Here is a 17,426-nt window from a genome sequence, read left to right on the forward strand (position 1 = left end):
AATAGTCCATATAAGTAACATAGGGGACTTATCAAACACTGCTTTTATTTAAAAAAAATAATAATAAAAGAAAACCCATCCTACCAGTGCCAAGGTGTACCCAACTGGGACTGTCCTAACCTCTAGTATTAAAACCGTCCAATGTGTCAATAATTATCTAAATGTGAATAAGGGCCGAGCAGGACCAGGGTCCAACTGTGGACATCTAGCAATGGGAATATATACTGTATAAACGTTAAACACAGATAAAAAAAAGAAGGTCACACCATTACTGCACTGAGTGTAAGAATCTAAAGCAAAACCGAAAGAAATGAACTGGAGTTGGTATGCATGCAATGTGTAGGAGCATGTTAACACAGGCTATTAGACAGACAGATAGAAACATGAAAAACATATACCCTGCTGTAAGTAAAAAATGTTTTTGATCACAAAAGCATAAAATCCATCCCATCGCTTAAAGGTGTACCCCAATCAGGATGGTCCTAACCTCTAGTATTAAAACCATAGCTCCCCATAGCTGGGTGTCCACATTTGGGCCCCGGTCCTGCACCAGCCCCATTCACATTCAGATAATTTTTGACACATGGTAAGGTTTTAATACTAGAAGTTAGGACCATCCCAGTAGGGTCACCTTGACGTGGTGGCATGGCTTTTGAGCTTCTTTTTTTTAATCAATAATAGTGTTTACTAAGTACCCTATGTTATTTACATGCACTATTACGTTTTACTTACAGCAGGGTATATGTCCATTTTGTTTCTGTCTTAGGTTTTGTCTGTTTAATGGCCAGTGTGTATACCATGTTGCATGTATACCAACTAATACTCCAGTTCATTCCTTTCAGTTTTACTTGATGTATTATCTTACAATATGTTTTCCCTATAGTATATTCACTATATTGGACTATTAAGTATGTACAGTATGGTGGTGTGCACTGTTTGGTTGTATTTTTTGACTCCTTATATATCAGCATCCTATAGCACTGTATATCTTTACTGTGGTATACATATGATACTGAACTTCAGCGTTATGTACAGTGTGGTGCAGTGCTCGTATATGGCACTGTATGGATTCACTATTTAGGCATTGTATGGATTATACCAGAAGTCTTCGTATAAAAGACATTTCAGATTTCATCACTCAGTCATGTTTGGATACGTTAGTTGCTACCATGGGGACACATGCAAAAACTCTGCTTCAGCCTTATAGACAATGCAAGAATATTGGTTGGAGTAAATCCCTTATTGTTCTCAGTGTTGTGTATATAAGGACAGGACAACCGTCTTTTGATGGATGCAAAGACCTGTGGACATGAGAGAGAAAACCATTGTACTGAGGAACAGAAATGGGGGATTAAGGGAACTAAGCATTAACCCCTTCACCCCAGAACCTGTTTTCACCTTCCTGAAGCCAGGTCAAATTTAGCAACTCTGACCACTGTCACTTTATGTGGTAATAACTCTGGAACACTTAAAGGTATCCCACTGATTCTGAGACTGTTTTCTCATGAAATATTGTGCTTCATGATAGTGGTACAATTTGTTTGATATGACTTATTTGCGAAAATATCAGAAATTTTGGCCAAATTTTTAAAATTTAGCAATTTTAAAACTTTTAATTTTTATGCCCCTAAATCACAGAGATATGTCACACAAAATAGTTGAAAAATAACATTTCCCACATGTCTATTTTGCACCAGTACTATTTTTGAAATATTATTTTTTTGTTAGGAAGTTATAAGGGTTAAAAGTTCATCAGTGATTTCTCAATTTTCTAACAAAATTTTCAAAATCATTTTTTTAGGAACTTTCTCACATTTGAAGTGACTTTGAGGGGCCTATATGACAGAAAATACCCATAAATGACACCATTCTAAACACTGCACCCCTCAAGGTGCTCGAAACCACATTCAAGAAGTTTATTAACCCTTCAGGTGCTTCACAGGAAATAACAGAATGTGAAAGGGGAAAATTAACATTTAACCTTTTTTCACAAAAATCTTTGTGAATGTTTTTCCCAGCAATATGCGCTCCTGAAGGATGATGATGGAACTCGATATTCTGATTTAAAGAAGATTTTTATTTCAAACTAAAATACAACCGGTTTCGACTTCTTAGAGTCTTCCTCAGGTATAATGTCATGCATATAAACAGATCTATCTGAACACATTTTATAGCAGATATCCCTGCATGTCAATTTGGGTGGGGGCTGACAGATTTTTTTTTTTTATTTTTTTATTTTTTTTCCTTCTCCTTCTTTCCTCCCTCTTCTCTTCCCACACAAGGAAGAAAAAAAAAAAAAAGTGTTAAAAAATTCCACACTGAAAAAAAAAAAAAAAAAAAATGTACCCACAAATTCTTCACTAAAATGATTTTTTCTTTTCTAAAAACACTATAAATATAATTATGCTATATATAAAATTTCTTTTAAAATGTTATTAAACATACTAAAATGTGATTTCATACTAAAATGTAAAATCCTAGAAACATGTTTGAAGCATAACAAAACATTCAATATTTCTGTAACCCCGTTGGAGCAAATACCTGTGAATTGTACTAATAGAGTACAAAAGTTAAACTGGAAAGAATCATATTGGATCTTCCGTCTGGGTACATTATACCCAGATGGATTAAATGATGTTATAGAAGGTATATGATGTACAAAGCAAATAAATTGACAGGTACAAAATTGCATATTAGTTTTTTCAGTTTTGATATGAATGAAATTTCAAAAATTTGTATTTGGCATTTGGAAATAGTCCCAATATGAAAAAGGGAGTTGTTTTTTGTTTTTGTTTTTTTTGTTATTATGTATATAATTTAAAAAAATAAAAAAAAAATAAAAATCTGTCAGCCCCCACCCAAATTGACATGCAGGGATATCTGCTATAAAATGTGTTCAGATAGATCTGTTTATATGCATGACATTATACCTGAGGAAGACTCTAAGAAGTCGAAACCGGTTGTATTTTAGTTTGAAATAAAAATCATCTTTGAATCAGAATATCGAGTTCCATCATCATCCTTCAGGAGCGCATATTGCTGGGAAAAACATTCACAAAGTGTTATCGCCTATGAAAGCACTGTTCAGTGCGCTCATCAGTTCCCAGATCTTTGCAGCAAACTGAGTGGAAAGAGGAATGGAGTGATCCATGGATTGGATCTATACACAGTATATCAAGACACTAAAAAGGTGAGTGGATTCACACTGAGTACACACCTTTGGAAACTAACTACTACACTCAGAAGTCTGCGCTTCCCATTTTTCTCCCTATAATCCCCTCTTGTTTTTCACAAAAATGTTACTTTTGACCCAATTTTTTCTTTCTCACGATCGCGGTGACATCAAACATAACTTCATAGCAACATATTGTGATTGTGTCTAATTGTGTTTGCCAGTCTGCCAGTGTTTGCCAGTTTGTGTTTGCCAGTTTGCCAGTGTTTATGTCTGCATACATGCATTTTTTTTATCATGCCCAGGGATGCCAGACTGTTGGAATTTTACTGTTTAATAATTGAAGTTGTTCATTGATATTGAATGCATCTTAAGTAAAGCATTTCCTAGAACTGGTATTAGAATGACTTCTTCTAAATTATTAGGAAATTCTACCTGCTGAATGAAAAGGATTATGTCTTTAAAAGAAATATTCATTTGGTGCCAAAATGTAAAACACATTGAGTAAAGCCATACAATCATGATTCTTAAGAAATATACACTGCTCAAAAAAATAAAGGGAGCACTAAAATATCACATCCTAGATATCACTGAATGAAATATTTCAGTTGCAAATCTTTATTCATTACATAGTGGAATGTGCTGAGAAAAATAAAACATAAAAATGATCAATGTAAATCAAAATGAATATCCCATGGAGGTCTGGATTTGGAATGATACTCAAAATCAAAGTGGAAAATCAAATTACAGGCTGATCCAACTTCAGTGGAAATGCCTCAAGACAAGGAAATGATGTTCAGTTGTGTGTGTGTTGCCTTCATGTGTCTGTATGACCTCCCTACTAAGCCTGTGCATGCTCCTGATGACGCGGCAGATGTTCTCCTGAGTGATCTCCTCCCAGACCTGGACTAAAGCATCCACCAACTCCTGGACAGTCTGTGGTGCAACGTGACGTTGGTGGATGGTGCAAGGCATGATGTCCTGGATGTATTCTATCGGATTCAGGTCTGGGGAACGGGCGGGCCAGTCCACAGCTGCCTTCATCTTGAAGGAACTTCTGACACACTCCAGCCACATGAGGTCTGGCATTGTCCTGCATTAGGAGGAACCCAGGGCCAACCGCACCAGCATATGGTCTCACAAGGGGTCTGAGGATCTCATCTTGGTACCTAATGGCAGTCAGGCTACCGCTGGTGAGCACATGGAGGGCTGTGTGGCCCTCCAAAGAAATGCCACCTCACACCATTACTGACCCACTGCCAAACCGGTCATGCTGAAGGATGTTGCAGGCAGCAGATTGCTCTCCACGGCGTCTCCAGACTCTGTCACGTCTGTCTCATGTGCTCAGTGTGAACCTGCTTTCATCTGTGAAGAGCACAGGCGCCAGTGGTGAGTTTGCCAATCCTGGTGTTCTGTGGCAAATGCCAAGCATCCTGCACGATGTTGGGCTGTGAGCACAATCCCTATCTGTGGATGTCGGGCAGTCAGACCATCCTCATGGGGTCGGTTTCTAACAGTTTGTGCTGACACATGCACATTTGTGGCCTGCTGGAGGTCATTTTACAGGGCTCTGGCAGTGCTCCTCCTGTTCCTCCTTGCACAAAGGCTGAGGTAGAGGTCCTGCTGCTGGGATGTTGCCCTCCTATGGACCCCTCCACTTCTCCTGGTGTACTGGCCTGTCTCCTGGTAGCGCCTCCAGCCTCTGGACACTACACTGACAGACACAGCAAACCTTCTTGCGACAGCTCGCATTGATGTGCCATCCTGGATGAGCTACACTACCTGAGCCACTTGTGTGGGTTGAAGAGTCCGTCTCATGCTACCACAAGTGTGAAAGCACAACCAACATTCAAAAGTGACCCAAACATCAGCCAGAAAGCATTGGTACTGAGATGTGGTCTGTGGTCCCCACCTGCAGAACCACTCCTTTATTGAGTGTGTCTTGCTAATTGCCAATAATTTCCATCTGTTGTCTATTCCATTTGCCCAACAGAATGTGAAATTAATTGTCAAACAGTGTTGCTTCCTAAGTGGATGGTTTGATTTTACAGAAGTTTCATTTACTTGGAGTTATATTCTGCTGTTTAAGTGTTCCCTTTATTTTTTTGAGCAGTGTATTTCAGTGTAATTCAATTCTACTTGAATATTATGAAAATTCACATTCATCAAAATGATGGTTTCAAGGGTTGATCCGGAGTATCAGAAGTAGAGAAACATGGCTGCTTTCTTTCAAAAAGCAGTGGCACAGCCATTCAATTTTTATACACTACCACATACAATCCATGGACAAATATTTAAAGATATTTATTTCTAATGCTGAACAACACAAGGGTTACAAAATTCTGAAAACACATTTTGGAGACACATTATGGAAACAAATTCTGGAGAGTAGAAAATAACAGAGATGAGCTTATCCAGGAATAGTGAAGGTAAGTATTGTATGCACTCAGATCAGACCAGAGTTCATTACATACATAGATACAGGGTACAGTATTCAGGCAAAGGTCCATAAGCACAAGATACACCCCCTGATTCTAGGCAACGGAGCTGAGAACACAGTGACACCTTAATACTTAGTGATCAGATGGTGCCCGGGGTCCAAACCCACATTGAAGAGATGCAAAGGACAAGGAATAGGGAGAAAGGTGTGGCCTAAAAAGTGGGCACGGCTATGGTGTCTTCAGGAACGGCATCCAAAATCTCAAAGGTTCACCAATATCTTGAAATGGCAATTTTAACAACAATAAGGTCAACATGACTAACTGAGGTCAGTTATTAGGTATCATAGACATGTGTCAGGGCAATATACTGTATTGTGGATGGTCTCCCTCTCATCTTAAAGTCAGGGAAAATGGACCAGAGAACCATGGGGCTAGCATAGGGTTAATCAGGGCAGAACCATAACTTGCAGCTCATGGGACACAAATGTGAAATCTGTATCAGGTTTCTTTCCCATATACCTTTTATGATTCTGGAGTCTTGAACCATCTCAGACTCCATACCTTGGTACAATTGTTTCTTCCACATGCCCTAAAGCTACACCCTTAAATGTGGAACTGGAAAGAAAAGTACAGCATTTTAATTAATATCACTTTCAGCGGCATACAGTGGGGAAAAAAGTATTTAGTCAGCCAACAATTGTGCAAGTTCTCCCACTTAAAAAAATGAGAGAGGCTTGTAATTGACATCATAGGTAAACCACAACTATGAGAGTCAAAATGAGAAAACAAATCCACAAAATCACTTTGTCTGATTGGCAAGATTTATTTTGCAAATTATGGTGGAAAATAAGTATTTGGTCACATAAAAACATGCAAGATTTCTGGCTCTCACAGACCTGTAACTTCTTTAAGAGGCTCCTCTGTCCTCCGCTCATTACCTGTAGTAATGGCACCTGTTTGAACTTTTTATCAGAATAAAAGACACCTGTCTACAACCTCAAACAGTCACACTCTAAACTCCACTATGGTGAAGACCAAAGAGCTGTCAAAGGACACCAGAAACAAAATTGTAGCCCTGCACCAGGCTGGGAAAACTGAATCTTCAATAGCCAAGCAGCTTCATGTGATGAAATCAACTGTGTGAGCAATAATAAGAAAATGGAAGATATACAAGACCACTGATAATCTCTCTCGATCTAGGGCTCCATGCAAGATCTCAACCCATGGGGTCAAAATAATCACAAGAACGGTAAGCAAAAATCCCAGAACCACATGGGGGATCTAGTGAATGACCTGCATAGAGCGGGGACCACCGTAACAAAGGCTACCATCACTAACACACTACGCCGCCAGGGACTCAGATCCTGCAGTGCCAGATGTGTCCCCCTGCTAAAGTCAGTACATGTCCAGACCTATGTAAAGTTTGCTAGACAGCATTTGGATTATCCAGAAGAGTGTTGGGTGAATGTCATATGGTCTGATAAAACCAAAGTAAAACTGTTTGGTAGAAACAAAACTCACCAGGTTTGGAGGAGGCAGAATGCTGAGTTGCATCCAAAGAACACCATACCTACTGTGAAGCATGGAGACATCATGGCAACATCATGCATCAAGGCTATTTCTCTGCAAAAGGACCAGGAAGACTAATCCGTGTACGTGAAAGAATGATTGGGGCCATGTATCGTGAGATTTTGAGTACAAACCTACTTCCATCAGCAAGGGCATTGAAGATGAAACTTGAATGGGTCTTTCAGCATGAGAATGGTACTGGAGTGGCCTAGCCAGTCTCCAGATCTCAACCCCATAGAAAACATATGGAGGGAGTTCAAAGTCTGTGTTGCCCAGCGACAGGCCCAAAACATTACTGCTCTAAAGAAGATCTGCATGGAGGAATGGGCCAACATACCACCAACAGTGTGTGCCAACCTTGTGAAGACTTACAGAAAACGTTTGATCTCTGTCATTGCCCACAAAGGATGCATAACAAAATATTGAGATTAACTTTTGTTAATGATCAAATACTTATTTTCCATCATAATTTGCAAAATAAATCTTTCACAATCAGACAAGGTGATATTCAGGATTTGTTTTCTCAATTTGACTTTCACAGTTGTGGTCTACCTATGATGTCAATTACAGGCTTCTCTCATCTTTTTAATTGGGAGAACTTGCACAATTGGTGGCTGACTAAATACTTTTTTCCCAACTGTATAAGTGGCTGCTTTATAGCTTCAAGAGATGGAGACATTGATTCTCAGGACCACGGTCCAGCAGCCAGGTCAGTATTCTGTGACTGCTGGATGGGAGCCCTGTCAACCGCCTCTTACGTGATAGCATCCATAGCACCTGTTCTAATTACCTAGGCTTGCGCAACATCATGTATGTACGCATAATCCGGCAGAGCAGCATGGGTGATCAAAAGGAGAGCCGTGGATGCCATGGGCGAGGTACCCGTCTTCTGTGCCTCGGCATGCTACAGAAAAATGGGGTGCGGAAATGTTTCAATACCTCCCAGCTCTGGTCTGAGTCTCTTGGTGTTTCTTGAGGTTTCTGCTGTCTTCGCCCAAACACACACCAAGCAAAGATCACCTTTTTTGAGGGTGCCGTGCCCTAACTTCTTTCTCTCTCTTTCCTAACTGACTACAGAAACTGAAAGTTAACTCTTGTCACACCTGACGTGGAGGCACTACAGCCTAACAGGAATATGACAATAAACCACAGTACATTTTGTGCAATTTCTCATGAGTTTGCCAATATTCTACATGTGGTCGGAAACTACTTTATAGGCACAGTGCAAAGCTCAGAAGAGAAGACGTGCTATATTGAAATGACGATATTGCTGGAATGCTTTGCCGGTGCCATGTCACATAGACAGAGCCCCTAAGGTACTAAAACAACAGAACCCTCTATGAGTGACCCCATTTTACAAACAGCACCCCTCTGTGACTACATAACATATAGTGATGCAGTGAGGATATAGACACCACAGGTGTGTCACAGAGTTTTGCACCATTGAGTGATGAAGAACTAATAATTACATTTTTATCACTAAAATACTGTTTTAGCACCAGATTTTTCATTTTCACAAGGAGAAATGGGTAAAAAGGCACCATAATTTGTTGCAAAATTTCTCCTAAATGTGGCAATACCTCGTATAATGCTGTACAGTACTGTTAGACAACATGTTAGAGCTCGGGAGGGAAGGAGCGCTATTTGACTTTTGAGGAGCTGATTTTTACAGAATAGTTTGTGGACTCCATTTGCAGAGTCCCTGATGTGGAATCCCCCCTCAACTCACCCCTTATTTGAATTTTCACCCCTTATTGTACTATTGTACAGGTGTAGTGATGATTTTGACTTTCTGGAGGTTTTCCAGAAACAAACACGCAGTGGAAGTTGCAGAGTGAAAATTTCAAATATGCCAATGTAGTGCCAATAAATTTTAGTGCCCATACATGGATTTACACAGAAACCCCGGTCTAAGCGCAGAGCACAGGATAAATGTATAAATGTTAGCCGAGTCTTACTGCAATCTTTTGTAGGCAGAGTAAACAAATCAACAGCAGGTCAAGAATTGGTTTTATTCATTTTTACACTTTTGCTCTTGCAGTATCAGTAATTAGATGACTTTATTATTCGGATCATTGTGATTACAGCAATGACAGATAGTCATAGAGAAAAATTGTAAAATCTATAAAGACCTCTTCGGTGAGGGGACTAATAATATCACCAGAACAGAGACCATATCAATGTATATACATATAACATGTACCCTGCGCCTAATCATAAGGCCTAATTATAAGGACCTAATAGATCACTAGATAAGGACACTCCAGAACTAAAGTAAATGCTGAAAATAAGAAGTAAAATGTCCAGAATATATTGCAAAAACTTTTATCAAACTTACAATAGGCATGTACATATACATACAGTGCCTTGCGAAAGTATTCGGCTCCCTGGAACTTTTCAACCTTTTCCCACATATCATGCTTCAAACATAAAGAATACCAAATGTAAATTTTTGGTGAAGAATCAACAAGTGGAACACAATTGTGAAGTTGAACGAAATTTATTGGTTACTTCAAATTTTTGTGGAAAATCAAAAACTGAAAAGTGGGGCGTGCAATATTATTCGGCCCCTTTAACTTAATACTTTGTTGTGCCACCTTTTGCTGCGATTACAGCTGTCAGTCGCTTGGGGTATGTCTCTGTTTTGTACATCAAGAGACTGAAATTCTTGCACATTCTTCCTTGGCAAACAGTTCGAGCTCAGTGATGTTTGATGGAGATCGTTTGTGAACAGCAGTTTTCAGCTCTTTCCCTAGATCCTCTATTGGATTGAGGTCTGGACTTTGACTTGGCCATTCTAACACCTGGGTATGTTTATTTGTGGACTATTCCATTGTAGATTTTGCTTTATGTTTGGGATCATTGTCTTGTTGGAAGACAAATCTCCGTCCCAGTCTCAGGTCTTTTGCAGACTCCAACAGGTTTTCTTCAAGAATGGTCCTGTATTTGGCTCCATCCATCTTCCCATCAGTTTTAACCATCTTCCCTGTCCCTGCTGAAGAAAAGCAGGCCCAAAGCATGATGCTGTCACTACCATGTTTGACAGTGGGGATGGTGTGTTCAGGGTGATGAGCTGTGTTGCATTTACGCCAAGTATATCGTTTGGCATTGTTGGCAAAAAGTTTGATTTTGGTTTCATCTGACCAGAGCACCTTCTTCCACATGTTTGGTGTGTCTCCCAGGTGGCTTGTTGCAAACCTTAAATGACACTTTTTATGGATATCTTTGAGAAATGGCTTTCTTCTTGCCACTCTTCCATAAAGGCCAGATTTGTGCAGTGTACGACTGATTGTTGTCCTATGGACAGACTGTCCCACCTCAGCTGTAGATCTCTGCAGTTCATCCAGAGTGATCATGGGCCTCTTGGCTGCATCTCTGATCAGTCTTCTCCTTGTTTGAGATGAATGTTTAGAGGGATGGCCGGGTCTTGGTAGAATTGCAGTGATATGATACTCATTCCATTTCAATATGGTCGCTTGCACAGTGCTCCTTGGGATGTTTAAAGTTTTGGAAATCATTTTGTATCCAAATCCGACTTTACACTTCTCCACAACAGTATCACGGACCTGCCTGTTGTGTTCCTTGGTCTTCATGATGCTCTCTGTGCTTCAAACAGAACCCTGAGACTATCACAGAGCAGGTGCATTTATATGGAGACTTGATTACACACAGGTGGATTATATTTATCATCATTAGGCACTTAGGACAACATTGGATCATTCAGAGATCCACAATGAACTTCTGGAGTGAGTTTGTTGCACTGAAAGTAAAGGGGTCGGATAATATTGCACGCCCCACTTTTCAGTTTTTGAATTTCCACAAAAATTTAAAATAGCCAATACATTTAGTTCAACTTCACAATTGTCAATTGTGTTCCACTTGTTGTTGATTCTTCACCAAAAATTTACATTTGGTATCTTTATGTTTGAAGCATGATATGTGGGAAAAGGTTGAAAAGTTCCGGGGAGCCGAATACTTTTGCAAGGCACTATATATATATATATACTAGCTATTGAACCCGTTCTACGCCCGGGTGGCGAGCATTTATATTGGTATATGGTCTCCATCCTGGTATGTGCTGCTCCCATCTTGCTCTCCCATCCTGTCATGTGCTGCTCCATCCTGCGCCCCCATCCTGTCATGTGCTGCTCTATCCTGCGCCCCCATCCTATCATGTGCTGCTCCATCCTGCGTCCCCATCCTGTCATGTGCTCCCATCCTGCGCCCCCATCCTGTCATATGCTGCTCCATCCTACACCCCCATCCTGTCATGTGTGTGCCCCCATTCTGTCATGTGCTGCTCCCATCCTGTCATGTGCTCCCATCCTGCGCCCCATCCTGTCATGTGCTCCCATCCTGCACCCCCATCCTGTCATGTGTGCGCCCCCATTCTGTCAAGTGCTGCTCCCATCGTGCGCAATCATTCCGTCATGTGCTGCTCCCATCCCGCGCCCCCATTCTGTCATGTGCTGCACCCATTCTGCCTGTTCTGAGTGCGGGCGGCTGTGCGTGGCGGTGCCGAGTGCGGGCGGCTGTGCTGAGTGCGGGCGGCTATGCGTGGCTGTGGTGAGTGTGGGCGGCTGTGTGTGGCGGTGCTGAGTGCGGGCGGCTGTGCTGAGTGCGGGCGGCTGTGCATGGCTGTGGTGAGTGCGGGCAGCTGTGCATGGCTGTGGTGAGTGCGGGTGGCTGTGCGTGGCTGTGCTGAGTGCGGGCGGCTGTGCGTGGCTGTGCTGAGTGTGGGCGGCTGTGCATGGCTGTGGTGAGTGCGGGCGGCTGTGCGTGGCTGTGGTGAGTGCGGGCAGCTGTGCGTGGCTGTGGTGAGTGCGAGCATCTGTGCGTGGCTGTGGTGAGTGCGGGCGGCTGTGCGTGGCTGTGGTGAGTGCAGTGGCTGTGCGTGGCTGTGGTGAGTGCGGGCGGCTGTGCGTGGCTGTGGTGAGTGCGGGCGGCTGTGCGTGGCTGTGCTGAGTGCGGGTGGCTGTGCGTGGCAGTGCTGAGTGCGGGCGGCTGTGTGTGGCTGTGCTGAGTGTGGGCGGCTGTGCATGGCTGTGGTGAGTGCGGGCGGCTGTGCGTGGCTGTGGTGAGTGCGGGCAGCTGTGCGTGGCTGTGGTGAGTGCGAGCATCTGTGCGTGGCTGTGGTGAGTGCGGGCGGCTGTGCGTGGCTGTGGTGAGTGCGGTGGCTGTGCGTGGCTGTGGTGAGTGCGGGCGGCTGTGCGTGGCTGTGGTGAATGCGGGCGGCTGTGCGTGGCTGTGGTGAGTGCGGGCGGCTGTGCGTGGCTGTGGTGAGTGCGGGCGGCTGTGTATGGCTGTGCTGAGTGCGGGCGGCTGTGCTGAGTGCGGGCGGCTGTGCGTGGCTGTGCTGAGTGCGGGCGGCTGTGCGTGGCTGTGCTGAGTGCGGGTGGCTGTGCGTGGCTGTGCTCAGTGCGGGCGGCTGTGCGTGGCTGTGCTGAGTGCGGGCGGCTGTGCGTGGCTGTTGTGAGTGCGGGCGGCTGTGCGTGGCTGTGGTGAGTGCGGGCGGCTGTGGTGAGTGTGGGCGGCTGTGCGTGGCTGTGCTGGGGGCCTGAGCAGGCGGGGACACCGGCGCGCTGTGGGGGTCAGGTGCCGGAGTCGCCGCTAGCTCAGGCCCCCGGTACTTGCTATATTTTCCTGTCCCCCGTTCCATCTATGCGCGCTGGTCCATCCACCACATCCTCTGGCTGTGACTGTTCAGTCAGAGGGCGGCGCGCATTAAGCGCGTCATCGTGCCCTCTGAACTGAACGTCACAGGCAGAGGATGTGGAGGACAGAGCAGCATGCATCGATGGAACGGAGGACAGGTAAATATTGCATGCTCACCCTCCTGGCTCGTCCCTGCTTCTCCGTTGGCCTCGACCAATCAGCGACGGGCACAGCATGGCGACGATGATGTCATAAAGGTTGCCTCGACCAATCAGCGACGGGCACAGTCTGCCGTGAATTCGCCTCGACCAATCAGCGACGGGCACAGTATCGACGTAGATGTCATAATGGTTGCCATGGCGATGATGATGTCATAAAGGTTGCCTCGACCAATCAGCAACGGGCACAGTCTGCCGCGAATTCTGGAATCATCATTGTCCATATACTATGGGGACATGCATATTCTAGAATACCTGATGCATTAGAATCGGGCCACAGTCTAGTATATATATAACTCATTTTTATATATATATATATATATATATATATATATATATATATATATATATATATATATATATATATATATATATATATATATATATATATATATATAATGAGTTAATCTGTTGCAGTGTCAATTATAGCAAAGGTCAGGTAGAAAAGAGCATGTACATCTCTGACTGGGGGAACATGAAGTGCAAATTATAAACGGTGCATAGTGTTAGGTGCCAGGATTCTCCTGCTGTGCAGGGTAGATCCAAAGCCTTGTCTGCCTCTGCGGTCTCCCATTCTGTTCCGGCCGCAGTGGAGGCTGCTCAACAAAGATGTCAGTCTCAACATCTTGCTCACACTCGTGTTGTTTGCTTGGTTGCTGTTGGTCTTCCAGCCAAGTCTATGGTAACCAGGAATAGGGGCAGCAGCGAACAGATGCTCTGGAGGCTAAGTCCAGAAATCACCCTACTGCTCGTGTGACGACCTCTCATTGGTGGTCTGTGGTCAGCTGCTCTGGTGATGCAGCAGTTCTGGATTGGCCCACAAGCTAGGTTCTGTGTGACTGGACATAAGCGGAGGATATAAAGGGGTCCTTGGGGCGCACATCGGCGCGCTAAGATTTTTTATGCTAAGTGTGTGTTTGTGGATATGTTACCACTCCTTGTACACGTGTGCTGCCTCTAGCATGGGGACTGTGTGTCTACGCAGGCAGTGTATGGTGGGATCTCCCGCTTGGCTCAGCATCTGACTCCGGGCATCCTAAGTCGCGTGTGCCATTAGCACAGCCGAGTGTCAGAGCAAGCACAACCACCAGCCTAGATTTCCCTGGGGGGAAGCTATAGGGACCCCCAAGTAGTGTTATTATCTGCTGTACAAGAGGACGGTATCCAGAGCCTTCCAACGGGCTAGAAGTCTGAATCAAACCTCTCTTCTGACAACACACCCTCAATCGCAGGAAACCACTGTGAGGTTTATCACGGAATTTAGTACCAACTGGCACCAGGTGAGACACATTGTTGCTAAAAACTGGGATATCTTGACCTTGGATACCCAGACATCAGCATGTGTGAGCCCTAAACCCTTAATGACGGCCAAAAGGGCTCCCAATCTACGTGACATATTAACAAAGTCATTTCTCACGACCAGTCACTAGATTGATCGGGGTATCCGCCTCAGGGGATCGTTTCCTTGTGGCGACTGTACCATTTGTTCGTATATGCCAACCACAAAAAATCATTTTATTAGTCCTCTTGATGATCAGGACTTCCCACTTTATCACTATATCAATTGTAAAACAAGCTCTGTGGTTTATGCTATTGTTTGCCCATGTCATAAAATTTATGTTGGGCAAACTTCGCAGGAACTTAGACGACGTGCGCAAAAACATCTATCTACAATTAATTTGGCCCGCTCTGATTCTAAAAAGGGCAAAGTCCTGACTCCCGTAGCAACCCACTATCTTCATTGCCATGATGCTAAACCTACTAACACACGTTTCTTCGGTCTACAGAGGATTTTTACAAATGAGAGAGGTGGTGATCGGCACAGGCTACTGCTACAGAATGAAGCCCGTTGGATTTTTCGTCTCAAATCCCTCTCGCCTATAGGCCTGAATGAGGAACTTGTGTATACAGGCTTCCTGGGATAATCTCGAGAATCTTGGAAGTCCAGGATTTATCACCATCCAGTGGAGACTCCAGGATAACTGGATTGGGTCCGCCTACATCAGTATCACTTTATTGTTGACGTCGACTTTGAGTGTTCTCACATGAACTATTGGGTTTCCTTTGAGGATATAGAAATGACAACATTCGTATGGATATGAGCCCTGGGACTAATTTTGTGATGGGGACTGTATAGTCTTTTCAAGGACTGAGTAGATATTGATATATATGTAATTATCCCAAAAGTCCTAAAAAAATGATTATTTTTGGGAAATATGGATATTATATTATTCTATTTCTTTTTCATTGTTAATATTTATGGACTATTTAGATTTGAAATATACCCCCCTATAAATATACAGCAGCTTGCTGAGTTACATTCCTGCATACATGGCTTTAGCTGTTTGGGACCCCCATGTTTTCTGTATTTTATATAGGTGATTATGTATTATATATTAACCTTTTGATGTAACATATGGCTATACTATACCATCATGCATGCTTTGATTGAGATATATTCATCTGTATGCTATATTACTGTCCGGATACATTATACAACTAATACTATGATTGCTGGGTATAGTCATATCTTTTATGTTACCATATGTTTAATACAGGATCCATGCTGGTTTTCCTTATATGCTTCTGGGATCTCCCCAGATCCTTTTGCCTTCTTTATCCTCTCGGCATATGTAGTGCCCTTCACCTTGAGGGTGCATGCGCTCTGCCTTCTAATTCTGTACGGCCGCACACAGCGCTCATTCTGAGCGCTCTCTCTCATTCCTGTTATTCTGCGCAGGCGCCATTCAATCTATCCAGCAAGCGCTATTGCGCCCGTATCCCTGACTTCCCTCCCTCACCTCCTATCTGATGTCAGCAATTGCAGACACCGGTGAGTCTTCATTTTCTTGGTATATAAGACAGGACACCTTTTGTAAGTACGCACTTTCCCTGACGAAGCCGCCCAGGAGCGGCGATATGCGTGGGATTCATCCACACCCTCCTTCCTTCTTCCCTCCCTCCCTCCCTCCCAGTCCTCATACTGGAGCCGGATCATCCAGAGACTTTCTCTGCACACCACCAAAAAAAATTTGTCCTTTCTCATTGCGGACTCTGGGATCCAGGAGTGCTCTGCACTAGGACAGGCTGGTTTGTATTGTATGCCTAGTCCAATTGTCTCATGCAGAGACCACTGAATTTCAACACGGGTGTATCCCATAGGTCCTTTATTCACCATATACAACTCTGCAGCATGCTTTTTCTATGACTCCAGTAGGGACTTCATTTATATCTACTTTCCCTCATACTTACATGGGTTGTGACCACTGTCCTTCAGCAAATTTGGGGACGCCCTTATTTTGCTCTCTCACACAGTATTAGGGATTTGGTCATTTATATATTAGGGTATAATTGTTTGGGTACACCCTCTTTGGGGGGAGTTTGTGTACATATGATTGTTATTTCAGCACAATTTGGATTATTTTCCTGCGAAGTGCAATTCTAATATGTATGTATTTAGAGGGCATTATATTGTACATCTTTATATGGGGAAGGGTGTATTGTTGTGGTTTTAATTGGTTTTATATTTTTGTGTCTTTTTGGTGTTCATACAAATAAATTTATACATTTTCAGTATTTTTGGAACAGGTGTGCACATTTTTATGCATGGGCTTTCTTCTTTTGTTTGACAGTGCTTACGCATACCGCGATCTCCTGGGAGCGTCACTCTGTGGGGTCCAGAATGCGCCGGCGCTTGCGCAGTCTATAAAGGCTTCGGACAGAGTGACGCTCCCAGCGTTATATTATAGATATATATATATATAACTCATTATATATATATATATATATATATATATATATATAATGAGTTAATCTGTTGCAGTGTCAATTATAGCAAAGGTCAGGTAGAAAAGAGCATGTACATCTCTGACTGGGGGAACATGAAGTGCAAATTATAAACGGTGCATAGTGTTAGGTGCCAGGATTCTCCTGCTGTGCAGGGTAGATCCAAAGCCTTGTCTGCCTCTGCGGTCTCCCATTCTGTTCCAGCCGCAGTGGAGGCTGCTCAACAAAGATGTCAGTCTCAACGTCTTGCTCACACTCGTGTTGTTTGCTTGGTTGCTGTTGGTCTTCCAGCCAAGTCTATGGTAACCAGGAATAGGCAGCAGCGAACAGATGCTCTGGAGGCTAAGTCCAGAAATCACCCTACTGCTCGTGTGATGACCTCTCATTGGTGGTCTGTGGTCAGCTGCTCTGGTGATGCAGCAGTTCTGGATTGGCCCACAAGCTAGGTCCTGTGTGACTGGACATAAGCGGAGCATATAAAGGGGTCCTTGGGGCGCACATCGGCGCGCTAAGATCTTTTATGCTAAGTGTGTGTTTGTGGATATGTTACCACTCCTTGTACACGTGTGCTGCCTCTAGCATGGG

At 43.5% G+C, this 17,426-nt stretch overlaps 1 protein-coding gene across 1 annotated transcript in view; it reads right to left on the reverse strand.

Moving 5' to 3' along the window:
• LOC143766102 (coilin-like) overlaps positions 1-17,426 on the reverse strand; it is a 946,917-nt gene that overhangs the window by 475,292 nt on the left and 454,199 nt on the right. The window lies entirely within an intron of this gene.

This window comes from Ranitomeya variabilis, chromosome 4, assembly GCF_051348905.1.
Source record: "Ranitomeya variabilis isolate aRanVar5 chromosome 4, aRanVar5.hap1, whole genome shotgun sequence".
NCBI lineage: Eukaryota > Metazoa > Chordata > Amphibia > Anura > Dendrobatidae > Ranitomeya > Ranitomeya variabilis.